A 14763-nucleotide genomic window follows, 5' to 3' on the forward strand; every position below is an offset into this window, starting at 1 on the left:
TTCGAGACGATCTGGTGGGCGTGACAACAGTAGTAGTAGTGTCGTCATCTAGGGTTTGTTTAGGGTTTTCTTCTATAGTAGTAGTAGGGTTGAAGTTAAGTTGGTCTGATGAATCGGTGGCCATTGTGTGAGAGAATCAGAGATTGCGTGAGAATGGCACCTCTGATTGCTTACTTCTTTCTCATCTAAGTTTTGGATTTTGATTTTGGGGGAAGGATATGGTTTTGATTTTTGGGTTTCTGAGAAGAGAGAGGAGTTACGGGTTTCTCTCCTTTCTCCTTGAAATGTGTCGCCACTGTTGCGATCTCTCGGTCTTGGTCTCAGTCTCTCTGTGTGTTAGGGTCTTTGGCGCGCCTCATCTCTCTCTCCTTTCTCCGTCTTTCTTTCTTTTTATTTTTATTTTAAGCAGTTAGTTTCCTTTTATACCAAGAGGCTCCCAAACAGTGTTTTAACATAGTGAATCATTGTATGTTCTTGTCTTTTCCAAATGCACCATGCGGGTTTTTTAAGTTTAAACTCTATACGTGGTAGCATTTTAGGGGGTCATTTTTCCTAATGTGGCAACACCTCCTAAAGGCTTCTACTATTATATATAGTATTAGATGGTTGCCTTTGCAGGAGCTTTTTCCTTCTATTTCTATACCCAGTAAGACCATATTTCTCATTTTCTGGCTTTTACTTACACTCCATTTCTTATGAATCTCATGTGTTGGCTGGGTTTCAAGAATTTAATCATTGTCATTTCATTTATGTTCGTTGAAGAATTTCAGATTCTGGGTTTTTTTTTTTGCTTTTAAGAATTAAAGCTGTTTAATTTTATATTTCTTTGATGTAATTGATTTGTAGGTGGACTTTTGCATTGGTCATGGTCTATTTTGCGGCTATAAAGTCTATAATAACCCTATATATTTGTTGTTGTATTTCTTTTAGTTGATTTTTTTTTTTTAAAAATATTAAAAATCAACTAAAACCATATCCATTTGTTTTACACGTAATGTAGCTGGGTCCCATTGTATCTGCATATGGATGCCGGTTGTCCTCCAAGAAACCTCGTTCTAAAAATGGGGATAGTGCTGAGTCTGATCAAAGGGAATTGGAGGAGATTCAGCAAAAAGTGGGACTTTGGGGATATCTTATGCTAATTACATACCAGGTTAGTCCATCTTTGAAGCCTTTACTTGAAACTAGTGATGAAATTTCTCTAATGTAATGGATTCATTTTTCTTAGTTCCTGGATATCTTTTTTATTTTATTTTTTTATTTTATTTTTTTATTTAAATTGATAAGTTACCTCACCCTCCATCCCATTATTATGGGAGAAGGGTGTGCCACTTGAGCTATAACTCATTGGCTGTAATTACTGAATTTCTTGTTAGAATAGCTTTAAATCCTTGTAGTTCCTTTAGGCTGATGCCTTCACTCTCACTTGAATATTTTACCTTACCAAATTTGATGGTTGCTCTTCTTCTTAGTTTGTGGTATAATTTTTCTACACAAAGGCATTAATCGTAAGCTAAATAGATTACTGGTTCTCAGAGTGCTACTGAGTGGCAAAAATAACTTCATATTTTAAATCTTGTCAGTTTCTGAGATTTGCTTTTTCAAGTTTTTGTTTGAAGCTAATGTTCTATTTTCAACAGACTTGTGCAGGGTGCTGTGATGCTAATAGACATTGTGTTGTGGTGTATTCTTGTGCCATTTTTATTGGGTGATCAGTTTAGCCTAACCCTGGTGAGTGTCCACTTCTAGTGAATAATTAGACCTTTTTTTTCCATAGAAAATGTTCATATTATCACAATCTTTAGTTGCTCTCAAAATGGAACTAGGGGATTGAGGAGCCAAAGTTTTAATAAGACAAATTGATTTGTGAGTAACATGGCGCAATAGGAGCTTAGAAAAATTAAATGCAAAACCTCAATTATTATGTAATTATATTGATTTAATCGTCTCGGGACATGCTTGAGGTACTTTTCGTCTTTTAGTTTCCTTTATGTAATCAAAGTTCTTGGCTTTTTAAAACGCTGAGATTAGGACTTGTTATTCACGTGGGCAAAGAACAGCCCGCGATTCAGTAGGCCCGGATCTGCATTAGCAATTTAGCATCATTAGCAAATGTGTGAGAAGATTCGTGGAAAGAGGGTGCTGAAAGTTTCATGTCTGTTTGGCTTGGTGGGGACTAAAGAGAAGCTACTTGGAAATTGCTTGATCTTTATCTCCTCCTTGTTTTACCCAACATTTTTTTGGATGGGAGAGACACCACCAAAACTAGGAAGCTTATAATTTATTTATGGCAATTTATTATTGTTATTTATGGATTGGAATGTTATGATAAGTACACAAGAAGCATCAATTGATTCAATTTTTTTTTTTAATATATAAAAATGTACGGGTATCTTAATTGCCATAAATATTCCAAATTGAAAATTGAAGTACAATGAGGCATATACTAAATAAATATTCTTGGAATGTATATTGAATTTTATAAAATTATTTTTCTTTTTATGATTGGTCTTGGTTTTATTATTTGGTAGTGTTAACTACGATTTTTGGGGGTGGTTTTGAGGTGTGGGTATGTGATAGTTGGTATTTGGGCATTTGGTTAATTGGAGGAAGGAGGAGCTGACTTTTGTGTGTTTTATGATGATATTTCTGTTTTGAGTTGAGTTGTTGGAATGATTTTTGTCATATGTAAGAAGTTGATGAAATGTTAACTGTTACTTACCATAGTTATTTGAGAATTTGCTTGTGCATGCCAAGTGTTTGGTATTTGCCTCTATGAGTTTTGGGGTTGGATTGCTTGAATTATTTTCATAATAATTGTTATATGAGGTTGTGGGTTATAATCCTAGTTGTTAATTTGAGCTAACATATGTAGCTTTAAGGTTAATAAAGTCTCAAAGCTTTTGGCATAGTGTTAAAATTTTAGTATTTTTCTTTTGAGTCAGATGCACTACGTGATTTTTAATAAATCATAGAAAAATTATTTTGAGCTGATTTTTTTATGGTACATACTACACATATAAGAGCTTCTCTCTATTTAATTTCAATTTAATCGGATAACTTTTCATGGACCAAACGATTTTTACAAAATGGCTGACCTGTTGTGTAGTAAATCTGAAAGTTTGATGAGTATGTTGGGATTTTGTGGAATTTACTTGAAACCTTTGTTGAGTGGGTTGGCTTGTAAAAAGAAGGTTTGATAGGTCCCAAAGAGCTTCAAAAATTTGCGGTTACTATGGATTGAGGACACCTCCTTATAAGCTTGTAAGTGATTATTTTTTGGTTATATGCATACAAGTAGTCCATTTGCAGGCCCATACTGATAAGTTTAGCTAAGTCACTTCTACAATTTCCATAAAAGGTGTGTCAACACAATCAAGAGTCAAAATATGTTAAGAACCTAGTTTTGCCTAAAACATGTACTTGTGGATGTTATGTTAAGGTTGTAACTTGTATTAGCACTTGTGTGTAAGGTATTGGCCTTGCCTTGGCAGCCTTAATAATTGGAGCATGTGACTAAAGAATTAAATTAAGCACGTTTGTATTACTAGTTAGTTACAGTTATTAGCCAAGTTTGTTAGCTAATATTGGCCTTTTTGGTGTAATACACAACTAAGCCTTCCTATATAACTCTAATTGCTGCTTATAATCATTCATTCAGAATCTATTAAGCAAAGTTAGTCTCTCAAACCTCTCTTTTCTCCCTAATCTCTCTTCTTTTTCTAGGAGGCTTGGCTACCTCAAACTAGCCACCCAAATGCCACATCGCCACTTAGTTAGGCTCTTAGCAAAATACTTTTGAATATATTGTAATAGTTTTTATGTGCCTTTAGTGGAGTCTCATCAGTTGATTCACCTTTAAGATATAATCTACAAATCATCATTAGTACTAGTAACTTACAAGCATAGTAACTTTTTATTTTTTATTTTTGTTTTTGGCAGGTAACTAATTATTTGTTTGTGGTCACTTTGGATTTCTTTGGTAGAGGTGTGTACTGGCTTGATCATAGTAAGTAATTTCTTATTAAATTCTTGAGCATAGTAAGTGAATGGATATTGTTGATTTATATGTGAGGCGTATTATTTTAATCGTTTTCAATACTTGTAAGCATTATATTTTGGGATGTTGATAATTGGTTTTGTGATGGGTTGTTGAATTGGAGTAAGCGGGTGGCTAGTATGGTATTATAATGTGGTATAAATTGATATTTCGAAGTGTTTGATTGTGCAATTTATATTTGTTTAAGTATTAATATAGACTTGTGCATTCATAAATGGGATAAGACTTTATCTAAGTAGCTTATAGACTTAGATGTCAGAATACATTATGCATGAGTTGTCCTTATTTTGCTGAAATAACATTCACCTTGCATAGTGTGACTACTTTTAATGCATTACATGGTGTGACTACTTTTAATGAATTATTTGAAACTAATTGTATTACATTACACTTGAAAATATATATATTTGCTTTCTACAACTTATACATTAGGAGTTGTGATTTTAATTCATTGGTGTGGCTACTCTTAATGCATTGTTAGATATGTTTCTTATAACATAGTTAATGTTTTTACTTTATGATTTTAATGTAGTATTGTTTTTATATTTGTGCAGATTTCTTATTGGTGGCCTTTAGGGGATTTACTTTTGGCATTACTTGAAGACATATGAGGACATCTTCTGTTGGTTCTAATTATATTATGCTACACTTTTTGTATTGTTATAAAATATCTTGTGTTATTGTATGTGTTACAAACAATTATTGTATGGAAGGAGTTTGAATTGGATACTTGTTTTATTTTTTACTTGTGGAATGCATGGATCGTTTTTTTATAAATGTACTGTTGAAATAAATGTATTATTCAAATATGAGGTTTTAATAATGTAATGGCAGTTTACATGTTAATATCAAAGCCATGAAAAAAATAAAAACAGAAAATAAGTTTTAGCGACGAATTTTTTCGTCACAAATATAGCAACAAAAAATTGTTTTAGTGATGAAATATTTCATCGCTAAATGTAGCAAAATTTGGTAAAAAATTGTTTTAGTGATGAAAATTTTCGTCGCTATATGTGCCTGGATTTTCTTAAAAATAATTTTAGTGACGAACTTTTTCGTCACTATATGTACCCAAAAATGGTTTAAGTGACAAAATTATTCGTCACTAAATATGATTTAATAAACTAAAGTTTTTTTAGTGACGACATATTTTCGTCACTGAATGGTGTTTTTAGCGAGGAAAACATTTAGCGATGAAACGTTTTCGTCGCTAAAAGTTAAAAAAAAAAAAAAAATCAAATTGGACTTTTAGTGACGAAATTTTTCGTCGCCAGGACTTTTAGCGTTGGGGTTTCAGCGATGAAAATCAAATCAGACTTTTAGTGACGAAATTTTTCGTTGCCAGGACTTTTAGCGATGGGGTTTCAGCGACGAAATGAGTTTAGTCACTAAAAGTCCGATTTCGTCACTAAAGGTCCTTAGTGACAAAAAACTAGACTTTTAGTGACGAATATTTTCGTCACTGAAAATACATTTTGTTGTAGTGACTTAATCTTTGTTGGGTTCTGATTGTTTAGAGAGATATTTATTTGCAGCTAGTTTGTATTGTATGTGAAATTCTCATTGTATCATTTCCAAGAAATTTCACCTATAAAAAATTTTGATAATGCTTATCTGGGTGCCTTTTATTTTATTGGGTTTTCATTGTTTATCTTTATATTTGTGTGCCTTTTATTTTTAGTTTTTATTTTGATCTTTGTTGGTTCCTGATTGTTTAGATAGGTATTTGTCTGCAGTTAGTGGAATTAGTTTATTGTGTGTGAAATACTCATTATAAATTAAGAAAATGGTTACTTTTTTCTTTGTTTGTGGTCTTATCTTATCCATAAAGTGATTATGAGGAACTGATTGAACTGGAAAAAAAAAAAAAGAGTAAACATTTTGCTTGTTTTTGTTGTTTAGGAAGTGATAACGGTTAAAATTTTAACATTTGATGAGTGTCTGTGTTAAAATCTGTGCCAATTTTTTCTAGTAATGCATGATTTAAATTTTAGATGTGTAGCCACCTGTGCGTGCCACTCATGGGCCAAGCAAGTACTTGGATGTTTGGGATCTTCCCGACGACCAAGTAATTGACTTGCCGCTAAATAGTATGCATCATCCAGTTGATGAGGGGGTGAGGGCTTTCACTGGTTTCTTGGGGACGATTGCGCGGAAACCCCACTTGTGCCCGATTAGATATCTGAGTTGGAAGGACATGCCAGAAGAACTTAAAGAAGAGTGTTGGCGTCTTATAGAGGTAACCAGGAACTTATAATACTTGTAATTATGACATTTTAGCATGCTTGTTGCAATTCTAATTCTAACTCAACTATTTGATTGTAGTGAAAATACACTGTCCCTACTAATCCTATTGCATATGCGGGTTTGAAGAAATTTATCTTACAAAAAATTGGGAAGGCTTGGAGGGATCACAAGTGTAGGCTGAAAACTGCTCATTACATACCGCATACAAGAAACAAAGCACGGGTGAAGAGAAATGGACCCAAGGGATGCATACCAGAAGATTGGGATATTCTTGTTGACCATTGGTATACTAAGGATGCAGTGGTATGTTCTTTTTCAATTTTATTTTATTTTATTTTTTTTTTTAAGATGTGCTTAATTTGTGTTTTTCGGTTTTCATTACTGCCATGTTGGTACTGTGCTTTGTTTCTGTATGAATAAGTTTTTTATTTTATAACACAATAGTAAGTATGGAGTTGTTGTTTGATTGATCTTATGAGTTTTTGTTTTCAATATGATGCTTTGAAGTTTTCTCTTGCACTAAGAATGTGGATTGAATTTGAAGAATGTGGATTGAATTTGAATAAATTGTTCTTGATGCTACTTTTTGATTCAAGATCCCCAAATTCAATTTGAACTGTAGCTTACTCCTTGCAAGTGCTAATATCCTGATAGCATAGATGCATTCATTGAAATTGAGTGTGTCTGTGCACCGGCATGTAAACCTTTAAATTTGGTTAATTTTTGGGCTAAAAGTAATTAAGTTGGAACCCTTCAATTTTAGTTGAATGGGTTTTAAGTTACTGTTACACTTCTAACCTGAACTAGATTCCATTAAGAAGTTCTTTGTTTCATTCTTAAGCTGTTGTTTGTTCTCACTTATTTGAAGTATGCTACTTTAAGTTGGGAATTTACCTCTGGATGCTTTATGCAATGGATTTGAAGCTATTCAACTAAAACAATAGTCCTTAGGTTGGAGAAGATAATGAATAGAGTTAGGTTTGAACTTGACACTGTCAAGTAATTTTCATTGATGTTTATGAAGATCATGCCTTAAGCTTATTGTAACTAGAGCCAGGTGGAGTGTGAGGTCATAGGTTTAATAACTATTAGGTGCGAGTTCGAGCTAATAGTCAAGTGGCACTGCCACCTTTTGTGCTGCCTGGTGTCTAGGTTTCGAACACCATCTCTCACTCCCCCCATATTTACATACCTAAATATCTATTGGATGTGTCTAATTGCCATTTTTTAAAAATGTCACTAGAATGGATATTTTTCCATTATTGTCTGTTTGAATTTTTTTTGAGTTTTTTTTTCCTGATTACTTAGATGCATATGGAGATCTTGAAGCTTATTTGTTACAGTAAAGTTTTTTTATTGCACATTTACTTTAGGATTTGGTTTCTCTGCAATAACAGTAAAAGTGTAAATCCTTACATAGCATTTTCATAGTTCAATTTTCTTTGTAAAAGTGTAAATCCTTACATAACCTCTTCTATACTTAAATGTAGAATAGATTACAATTTACAACTATTTCTTGAACTAGGTTTAGCCTCAAAATAGAGTTTTAATGGTTTATGTATAAAATTTTTAAGATGACTGCTTGATCATAGGCATTTCATGTTTGGAATTTTAAGAACTTTGTGAAAGTGTGAAACTACATTAAGATCTCTATGAATAGTTAAAAAACTTTTCACATAAATGTGAAGTGATATTCTAGTTAGAAAAACACATGAGATAAATAGCACCTTTACTAAACAATGTTGATTTTCTATGATTTTTCTGTATGAACAAGTTTTTTTTTATTTTTTTTTATAACACAATAGTTAAATTAGTAGAACACTTGTGGTTGTGTGTAAAAATGTAAGTCTGTTTGTTTGTTTTTGTATTCTCTGACTCCATAATTTTGTAGATAGAGTCAGAGAAGAATAGGGACCGTCGTTCTAAACAGGAGGACTTACATACTACTAGTTCATGCAGCTTTGCCATGCACGCTGCAAAGAAGGTAATAAGTATTATGACTAATATGTAAATGATTTGACTTATCTTAAGTTTATGTGGAACCAATATGAATCACTACATAAATATGTTGTTCATGATGGACGTCCTGTAAAGCGTGTAACATTATATTCAATATTGCATACTCGTAAAGATGGAATTGCAGTTAATCCTGAAGTGCAAGTAAAAATGGTGAGTAATCCATTTTATTACATTAAATTTTATTACTGCCTACTTTTGAGTTTGTATATGGGAGCTTAATGAAATGAAGGTTAACAAAACAATAATATGGAGGCAGTGGCCTCCATTATTTGATTCATATGAATTTTATTTGTTCAGTGATTCTTTTGTTCTTTTTTGTTACTTTGTTTCCTTTGCATATATGTTTCCGGTATATTGTTTTTGAGTTTTAATGAAATCACATTACTTATCAATATATAGCATTGAATTTGGTTCATCTGATTCTGTTATTTGATATCATTCTCTGCATAGCTGCTAGTAAAGCAGGCTAAACGAGAAAATATCACTAGTGATAATCAAACTTAATTTCCATTCATTACTCTTGCAGAGACTAAAACTGATATAGGGATTGAAACTGGTGTTTGACTTTATCAAGTTCAGTTTTGGTACCAAAAACAAGTGGCCTTAAGATGGTTACAGGTGCAAGTTTATCATCATTTAATTGGATTTGTTGACAGGAGGAACATGGGTAACTTTTGATATGAACTATAATATCTAAAAAACTATGGTAGGTGGAACTTCTAGATTGTGGATTAAGCAGGTTAGGTTATTTGATTTGTGTTTTTTTTTTTCATTTGTTTTGCTGGACACTAGCTGGCTTCTACAGAGAGAGAGCCTGCCATTATTAAGGTAGCCTATTAGCCTATTATAATTCCCCCACAATGTGGCTACTGGAAGTTGCTCTCTGCACCATATTTGTATCTTTTCAAAGGTTGTTTGGACCTAAACTATGAGGCTGTTTTCTGAACAAGCAATCTATTAGACATTTGGTTCTTGCTAGATATTGCTTAATTAGAGCTACTGCTCCTTCCTAGGCCTTGTTTTTAAATGATAGGGTATTTTAGGAGAGGCACTATTGGAAGAGTGGTAAGCTTTCTTTTTAAAAACATGAAGTCTTGAACGAGTTTCATAGCCATTGATGTATAATCATTTGTAGCATGGCCGTCATGATCAGGTTATGCTGACTTGTGATATAGGGCCCCCAGAGATAAGTTCAATTAGATGTTTCTTGTTGGTACTTAGATGTTTCAAATCTTGTTGGTACTGCTATGCCATAATTTCAAATCTTATTTGTACTATTCATAAATGATTGCTCATTAAATGCTATTTAAAAATTGCTCATTGAATTCATATATCAGGATAAAATGAAGGAGTTGTTGGGTGAACCTTCAAATCAATTGCAATCATCTGACATAAGTGGTAGTATTGCATGGGCACCAGACGATGCGTTTGCCAAAGTGATGGGTAAGGAGCGCAAAGGTCATATTCGCGGGGTAGGATTTGATCCAAGCCCAAGTGGCTGAAGTAGCAAGAGTGCTCTCACGGACCTTCAAATACGATCAAGTCAATCAATGGATGACAAGTTGCACAACTGAAGGCTTCCTTGGCTGAGATGCAGGAGAAATTGTCCGCTTTTGACGAAATGAAGGAAATACTTAGCCAATTTGAAGAGATGGAGCAAAGAATGGCTTGCATGCTTCAACAAATGCAACAAATAACTTCACAATGCAGTCAAGTTGGCATTAATGTTTGTTTAATTCCTTTGATTGGTTATTTTAGTATGCATAAAGATTTCTATCTTTAAATGTGGGTTTCAGAGTTTGGTTACAAGATGGTTAGTTCTCAAGTTATAGAATTCTTTGGTGTAATATGTTTGCAGTTTGAGTTCTTTGATTAAAGCAGTTGATGATGAGTGTACTTATAAGTTTAAGTTCCTTGTTTTTGTTTTAAATAAGTTCTTTGATTAAAGCAGTTGATGATCACTGCCACTTGAATACCTTGGGACTGCTCTCTATAAAGTTCCCAAATCTTAAAGTCTTAGCAACTCCAAATGCTAGCCTTTGTCCTTTGGCTTGGTAGCTTTGTATGATACTGTTATTAATTGTTGTTTGTTTTAATTTTGATTTGGCAGGAAATAACAAGCTTGATAATGAGCCAATTTTGTAGCATGATGTGTTTGAAGATGAGTTATAGAAATTGGTTGTCATGGTTGAAAACATAATTGATAGCGCAATGATGGATTTGATAAGTTATACTTTTAAAAACAAATATATAGGTTGATACTTTGATGCATACTTTAGTAAAATTTTGGATGGCTTTTTGTTAGTGTGAGATGCTGGCTTGCTTTTTTTGGTTGTTATGTAATGGTGAAGGAATTCTTTTTTCTTCATTGATCTTATCTATATATAGATCATTGGACTGGGAATAAGAAAATGCAATTGGAATACTTAAATGATGATGGGATTGATATTTTATGCTGAAAAACTCTTAGTTGGACACATACTTATGTTGATTTTTTTTGTTGCTGTGTATTTGTTATTTTGTGATGATGGTTTAAATTTTGGTTGTTATGGAATTGTGAAGGACTATGGAGTCAGTGGTTTGAGCTTTGAAACAATAAACCCGAATTCCCACCAAGATCTTTGATTTAGTTAATTCCATTAGGAATAAAATTACTTTTAATTAAGTTAAAGTTACTTTTAATTAACTGCTGATGGCATCAAGTACTTGGTTGCACTGCATTGCACTTGCACATGTCTGGGTTCTTTCACTTGTATTTGAAGGACTTACTCTATCACATTTCATTGTCATGGCACTTGTATTTGATATTTTTGTAGTACTGTTTGTGCAGGTATAGTTTTTTGTCTTGGTTTTTATTTTATTTTTTATGTAATCACTTTGATTGCATTGGTTTCAATGTTGTGTCCTAATTATTGCCTTTTTTTTTTTTTGGTATGTAGGATGTTCCTCCGATCCTACAATCCCCAGCTCTCCAAAAATTATCAGCCGCATCCCATCAACCAACCAGTTCATAAATTTTATGTTGAGGACATTTTGTGTACAAAGAACCACATTTGAACTCTAAACACATTTTTTGCAAGTGTTGAAAAATATTTTGCAAGTGTACAAAGGACCACATCTTTCTTTTGTTAATTTTATGATAATGGTTATAGATAAAGTTATGTATTTGATAATATATTTCTATGTTAATATAATGTTAGTTTGGAGACATTTGTGGTGTTATCTAGTTACATTTGTGGTATTGTCTTAGTGGAGCTAAAATTGTTACAGGTTATTTGTAATAGAAATGTGGTTTTAGAACCCAAGAGGGGAAAAAAAAATTAACCTATAGTGGCGGGCAAAAACCGCCGCTAAAGGACTAAAATTATGAAATAATTGGAGGCCTATAGCGGCGTTTTTGGCCCGCCGCTAAAGCCTCACACATATAGCGAAGGGCGTAACTGCCTCTAAAAGGTGCATAGAGTTTGTTGTTTAATAAATCCTATAGCAGTGCTTACTTCTCGCCGCTAAAGGTAGTCACATATAGCGACGAGTCTATCCCGCCGCTAAAAGGTCAATTGACCCGAATGATAACCTCATATGGTGGTGTTTTTCTGCCCGCTACAATAAGCCAAAAGCACAGCTAAATGGTCAATCTATTGCGGCATTTTTTATTACCACTGCAATAGAACTATTGTGGTAGTGCAAGGCTGGCGGGTGGAACCGCCACAATAGGCCAAATGGACTTTTAGCAGCGGTTTTTTGGACTTTCGCAGCGGTTTTGGCCCGCCGCAATAGTCCAGTTTTTTTGTAGTGCTTCCATCAAAGAGTTGGTTATTGACTAATATTTGATTTGACTTTTTAAAAAACAACTATCGCCCCACATGATGTTCACACTTGGGATAAACCACTAGTTTGATGATCAATCAATATTCTCTCATTGGTGTAGGGTCAGTTATAAAGGAGGTACCTCCTAAGACTACCCTTAATATGACTTATATGGTATACTGTATAAGAACAAAGTTTCTCTCATATATCATTTTTTTAGGATATGAATTTTGAAAATATAACCGTTAAATTTCATGTTCCTTATGTTTTTAATATGCATATCAAATTTCTTTCAAATCGAATGTTATTTACTATTAAATCAATAAAAATTTTTTATACACAATTTTAAATCACAAAAACTTGAAATTTTAATATTTGTTTGATGACAAACCAATTGATCTTTGATCTTCTTGTAATTTTGAAAGCATGAAGGATATAATAAGCATGCAATTCAACGGTTAGATTTTCAAAATTCACACTCAATATAAAAATATATGAAGAGTTTGGAGAGAAACTTCATTCATCATATATGAGACAATTGTCAGAGAATCATTAGTTGGTTTCTAACAAAAAGATATTACGACTCTCTCAACTTCGGCTCTTTCTCTTTCAATCTCTTAATCACTCAACAACCCCTTTAGGAACTCTAGACTTTGGGATGAGACAAAAAATTTGATCCAAACCTTTGTATATGGTCTTTAAAAAAACAATTCATAAAAAATGTAACTTTGAAGCTCATGCGTTACCACACCACACCAAATCGCCTAGATTTTTTGGTGTCAAATGTACATAAGGAATTATAACAATAAAAGTGTTTCCACCTTTTTAAGATAATTATAAATTTACATTATACTAAACTCAATAAACATGTACAATTGTACATATTTGTTGAGTTTACAATGTAGGATTTACATTGCTAGTACAGTATAAACTAAGAATTTTCCTTTTATATATCTACATTTTTGTGACAACGAGCTTCATGTGGCTCATCCCAATAATCTCTCCCATTTAAGTCTTTGACATTCTCATCAAAGTGCATCTTGCATTATATAGTTCCCCCCAAACCACCTAGCATTACTAAATTGAACCACATGATATTACAGATTGGGTCAGACCCCAAAGCCAGCTTTGACATCGCTTCCCAAAGGCACACTAAATCTATATGTACAAGTTGTGCTTTAGGCAATCCATGATAAAGAACAAGTTATAATGGCCTTTAACTCAAATTTTATCACACAACTTGGCTTACACAAGCGACTTTAAGAAATACAAGGTTACCTCAAGGAGCTTTACAAAACCCAACTTCACCAACTTGTTGAAAGAAATCCAATGCACCTTTGAGACTCTTTGCTTTAATACGTTTCAATGGCCATGATAACAGGAAGAAAAGCTCAAAACTAGACCTTATCTCTCACACTTGTGTGTTCTTTCTGTTTTGTATGTATGGTCCTCTATGTGCACGCTAGAAGCTCCCTTGGGAGAGCTTGGGCCCAAAAAAAAAAAAGCCTTTTATGAATCAAGACCAAACAAGACCCAACTTGAGTGTTAATTTTATTTCTGTATACATTGTCCTCTATGTGTATGCTGGAAACTCCCTTAAGAGAGCTTGGGCCAAAAATAAGAAAATAAGCCTTTATGAGTCAAGACCAAAACAAGACCCAGCATGGACCATCCATTAAACTATAATGTCATTCTAGGCCAGATAACTTAAGTTGATTGGTTTTTAGATTTGGACCGTTAGAAGAAAGAGGTTTAAGGTTTTTGAGGTCAGATCAAGATCGAACCGAGGTCGAACCGTAATAATTAATTTAATAATTATTTAAATATATAAAATTAGTATAAATAGAAAAATTAACTAAAATGGTCCAATTAAATATAGAAATCAATCTTTTTTAAATATATTTTTTCATATCATAACTTTCACCAGACAAATAAAAAATATCAAATCCTAAGCAAACTTAAATATAGTATTTATTTATTTATTTATATGTTGATTAATTAAACTTGTGATAATAATAATAATAATAATAATTATTATTATTATTATTATTATTATTATTATCATTATATAAGAATTAGAAGGACACTTGCATTAAATAAAATATTTTTTAATAATTTTAAATTAAATAATAATTTAATAATGATTATATACTTAATTTTATTTATTTCATTTAAAAAAATTGTAAATATTAATTAAAAATATAGTAATACTCACTATACATTTTACACAATTTTTACCACATTTTAACTACTCATATTTCACCATGTGGCATGAAAATATTGTATAAATATTATTGGATCAACGTTACTCTTAAAAATACTTAAAATATTTATTGCAAACCTCACATCACATTGGGCTAAGCTGAAAAAAGAGCTCAATCTAATTGCTGAAATCTTTTGCTTTTATTCAAAAATTGAACCATTCATCATTTCCAATGTAAGTCATGTGAGAAGCTTAGGAATTCAAAAAGAATACAAAAGAAAGAGCAGAAGAAAAAGAAGCAAGAAGAAGTAGCAGCAAAGGACGAAAGTGTGCGAAAATTATATGTTGTATCCGGCATATATGCCGGGTACACCATATACCTTCTCGAAAGTGTGACCACTGACTAGAGACTATGTTGGCAACCTGC

General features: G+C 32.7%; 1 long non-coding RNA gene across 1 annotated transcript; it reads left to right on the top strand.

Moving 5' to 3' along the window:
- The first annotated feature begins 984 nt into the window (after window positions 1–984).
- Window positions 985–4652, top strand: LOC115963917. Its single transcript, XR_004085962.1, has 4 exons — window positions 985–1153; window positions 1641–1731; window positions 3943–4009; window positions 4615–4652. It is a non-coding gene; the product is annotated as an uncharacterized LOC115963917 (long non-coding RNA).
- The last annotated feature ends 10111 nt before the right edge of the window (window positions 4653–14763 follow it).

The sequence above is a fragment of the Quercus lobata genome, chromosome 10 (assembly GCF_001633185.2).
Source record: "Quercus lobata isolate SW786 chromosome 10, ValleyOak3.0 Primary Assembly, whole genome shotgun sequence".
Classification (NCBI taxonomy): Eukaryota; Viridiplantae; Streptophyta; class Magnoliopsida; order Fagales; family Fagaceae; genus Quercus; species Quercus lobata.